This window comes from Microtus pennsylvanicus, chromosome 2 (assembly GCF_037038515.1).
Source record: "Microtus pennsylvanicus isolate mMicPen1 chromosome 2, mMicPen1.hap1, whole genome shotgun sequence".
NCBI classification, from domain to species: domain Eukaryota; kingdom Metazoa; phylum Chordata; class Mammalia; order Rodentia; family Cricetidae; genus Microtus; species Microtus pennsylvanicus.
This window is the reverse complement of record NC_134580.1, coordinates 12,788,875-12,793,371: the sequence shown is the minus strand read 5'-3', so window position 1 is coordinate 12,793,371 and position 4,497 is coordinate 12,788,875.

Sequence of the window (4,497 nt, the reverse complement as noted above, 5' to 3'; positions counted from 1 at the left end):
CCCCCCCCCCCGAATCCTGTCCTTGCCACATCTTGTGTGCTTATGTCTGCCTCTGGCTGTGGCTCATCCCCCAGGAGCTCTGAGCCCAGCTGAGGAAATTGCTCCTCATGCCCATGCCAGGCCTTGTGCTTCTTGTGTGGGCAGGTGGCTTCCTGGAGGGGGATGCGGGCTCTTCGCAGCCCTTCCTGGGACCTTTATTTCCAGGGCCTCTCTGGATGTCATCAGGCTACTGTGTGCCCAGTCCGCTGCCCTCTTCCTGCCCATTTTGTCATGGAGAAAAGACAGAACAAGCTAAGACACATCTCAGTACTGGATCTCCATGTGGGGGACACAGAGGGCACAGGTGTCCAGCAGAGGTGTGTTCCACTCTGTACAGGACTGGAACTGGTGCCCCAAGGCCCAGTTCATGGCAGTGACTGCTCTGACCCGCCCCCCGCCCCCGTCTCTGGTCTGCACTCCCCTGAAGAGTTGACCCCTGTAACAAGTGCAGATAGAAAGTGCCTAGCTGGGGATCCATTTGGGGAGGAGTCTTGGTCATAGATGGGGACGGGACCTACTGCCACTGTAACCAGGTTCCTTGGGAGGGTTTCTGGGTACCACACATAACTAAACCTCCTCTGGCCTCTCCTTGGGGTCTCTGTTGCTTCTGTCCCTGAAGAATCTACACTATGCCCCTGACCAGACTGTAGGGGACACCCAGCCTGAGTGGAGATGGGTCTGTAGAGAAATGGAGGTTCCAACAAGAGAAGAGCTTAAGTAATAAATAGTAGACAGGAGAGACGATGTGTTACTCATTCATTAATTCATCCCTTGATTATCCATACATTGACCATCTATTCACCACGTATCATTCATTCATTCGTTTGGCTCTCAGATGGAACACAGATGGGAAATGATGCCACGAGCCCTCCCAAAGGTCCTCAGAAGAGAACATAGTGAGGGCGGATGTGAAACCCAAGTGGGGAGCCACAGGGACCAGGCTGTCAGGAGGCTGCTCCAAGAAGGCTGCTGTTGAGCTGAGACCTGACAAGAGGCCAGGACTTCTGCCAGGCCCTGGAGGGAGCAGCAGGTGCAGAGGCCCTGCAGAGAGAATGAAGCCCTTGTCACAGCACAGCCACCACTGTGTGTGAGAGGCTGGAGGGCATGCTGAGAGCCACAGGCTGTGTCATACCACCAAGGTGTTTGGAAATTTACTTTTACTAAGCATGTGTCTGTGTGAATAAATGTGCACCATTGTGTTCAGGTGCCCACAGGGGTCAGAAGCTGGCATCCGATCCCCAGAACTAGAATTATAAGTGGTTGTGAGACCCCTGATGTGGAGGCTGGGTCCTCTGCAGGAGCAGGAAGCCTTCTCTCTATCCCTAATGCCAAGGAACTTGGATTAGGGCAGGGATGGAGTAATGAATGAAGAGCTGGTGCAGGGTTTTGGGGTGCCAGCCTATAAGCAGAGACGGGGGGATCTCAAGTTCCAGGGTATTGTGGGCTATACAATGAAACATATATAAAAGAAAAAAATACCAAACTTCTTGAAACTTCAGAGGTGTGAGCCAGTGATACAGACAGGGCTGAGAGGGCCAGGAGAGCAGATGGTGTGAACAAGAGGCTCCCCCCCTTCTGGCAGCCCCAGGGTAGATCCCGTCTCGCCCACTTGCTCTTTCTCATGTCTTCCAGGTGAGCCAGACACAAACTCAATCCTCACATCAGGGTGGGGCTGTCTCTTTTGGGGTTAGGCGGCTCCAGAAGGCCAGGCTCTGTCCCCTCTGAGCTGGGTTACTGCCCAGTCCCTACTCTCAGATGCCATTGTGAAGTCCCTTCACCCTCACCAACTAGGGCTCTGGGGCAGGGGATTTGACTCTCAGAACATCCCTGAGAACATTCTCATCCCTGTCCTTTGTATCTCATCATGGACAGAGCCTCCATGCCAAAAGTTGCTCAGCCTCCCCATGCCACGCCCTTCCATGTCAGCTCCTCACTCCATAGGGAACCCGCTGGGATGACAGAAATGCTGGGTGTGCTATCACACCCTGTTTATGTGGCGTTGGGAATGGAACTAGGCAAACATTCTAATGACCAGGCTGTGCGTGCGCGTGTGTGTGTGTTTCATGCATGAGCGTGCGTGTTTCATGCATGTGTGTGTGCAGGTGCAGAGGTCACAGGAAGACTTGGGGTGTCTTCTATCACCCTTTTTTTCTTGTTTCCAAAGACAGAATCTCTCACTGAAGTGGAAACATCCTTTTGGCTGGACTGGTCAGTTAGCATGCTCTTGGGACCCATCTATCTTGACTCACAATGCTGGGATTACAGGCATGGGCAGCCATGCCAAGCATTTTTTTTATGTGGGTGTTGGGGATTCAAACTCATGTCTTAATGCTTGCACAGAGAGCACTTTAGCCCCTGAATCATCTCCCCAGCCCTTCTTCCTTCTTTTAAATGGATGTCATTGTGCTATGGGATCACACACAGAACACTAGTTCTTACAGTGAAACAGGTGTGTTTATCATCTCACAATAGTCACTGCTGCTGTTGGTCCCTGACACAGTCTCATGTAGCCCAGGTTGGCCTTGAACTCACTGTGTAGCTAAAGATGACCCCAAACTCCTGACTCTCCTTTCCTCCAGCTCCCAAATGCTGGGGTGACAGGCATGTGACACCACGCCTAACTGATCAGATCATCCTGATTAACACCTTGAGGTTGTGTCTTGCGTTGGGAAGTGTGTTTTCTTAGACGTCCGTGGGGAAGTAAGTATGCATGGATGAGATCATGCACAGATACCCAGCGCGTGCATGCATGCACACATAACCTGATAAAACATGAGCTGATGATAGATATTATGTGGTGAGATGTGACAAGTGCCTAAAAGTTATCTCATTCTCAGATTTTGTATATGTTTGGCATTTCCAAACCTAAGAAAAAGTTATTTGTTTATTTAAATTACATGTATTTAAACCACACTAATTTAAATCACGTTTCTACATTCAAGTAACAGTTACTCATTCAAATACAAATTTATCTACTTATTTATTTTGTGTGCATGTGCACGTGCTTGTATGCGTGCACGTGTGTGTGTTTGATTGTACCACAGCAACTATGTGGAGGTCAGAGGACATCTTGAGGGATCTGCTCTCTCCTTCCACAACCTGGGATAGGGGGTGAAACTCAGGTCTCAGGTTTGGTGGCGGGAGCCTTTACATCTTGCCAGCCCTTACCTAAGATTTTAAATAATACAGAGAAATAGGATAAAATGCCTCAACAAAACAGAACGTTAGTGAAGCTGGGTTGCAGAGGGCCAAACGGAGAGGGCGAAGCGTTGAGCGTTCAGCACCTCGGACAGCGACACGGCCCTGAGCCTCCGTTAGTAGCGGTCTTTATCTGTACTCTCTTCCTGCACCTCTAATAGTCACGAGCTTGTCACTACGCGGCCCAGCCTTTGACTGCGGTCCCCTTGTGTCACCCTATTGCTTTCCACAATGCTCTTCTGTATGGGAAGCAGGCAGGCTGCACCCAGGCTGCAGTCTCCTGTACTTAGGCAGCAGAAAGAGCCAACCTGCTCTGCCCCAACCCTTGTCTTAAGAAAGGCTCTCAGGTATCCTAGATTAGCTTCAGTTGCACTACGTAGCGAGGCTGGCTTTGAACTTTTGATCCTCTTGTTTCCACCTTCCAGTTGCAGGGATCACAAGCGTGTTGCGAGCCCAGTGTTTGTTTCCCTTTTCTCCAACGCTGGGAAACTGACCCCAGGGGTTCACACTAGCCAGGCAGGGTCTCTGTTCCTAAGGGGCTTCCCAGCCCCTTGGGTTCTTGTTAGCGGCTTCCCCCAGCTGTGGCTCCTGAAAATAGAATCCCCATTCTCAAGGAGGATACAGGGCGCCACCTGGAGGGTCGACGCTCATTGGGGGGTTTCCTAAGGGCGCCATCTCTGCTGGAGGTCCCCACTGTGTGGGGATGGGTCCTCTTTGCCTGGTGGTCCACTCTGGGGTTCCTTTCTGCTGGGGCCCAGCGGTCCTCTCTGCATGGGGTATCCTCTGTGGCGGTGGAATCACTCCCTGCCTGGAGATTTCTATTCTGGAGGTCTGGTCCTCTCTGCCAGGAGAGGCCCACTTTGGGGTTCCTATCTGCCGGGAGACGGGGTCCTCTGTGTCCGGAGGTCTCCTTTCTAAGGGCCTCTCTGCCGGGGTTCTCCCTGGGGTAGTCCTCTCCGGCACCTGATACCAGGCTCTCCAAGGGCCGCCTTTGTCAGCCGCGCTCTGACGCGGGCTCTTCCGTCTCTGGCATCGGAAGCTTCTGGAGGTGAGGCTTCCCGCCTCCCGTGGCTCGCCCTGGGTCTGCGCAGACGCCCCGTTTCTGCTCCAGGGCGTGCAGCCCTGACCCTGCGCGCGGATGACTGACAGGCGGCTGCACGGACCCGGACGCACCTCTGCGGCAAGCGCGGGGCCTCGGCGCCCGACGTCACGGGGCGCGGCGTGCGTGGGTGCGGCCATGACGTCATGCCCGCGGAGCCC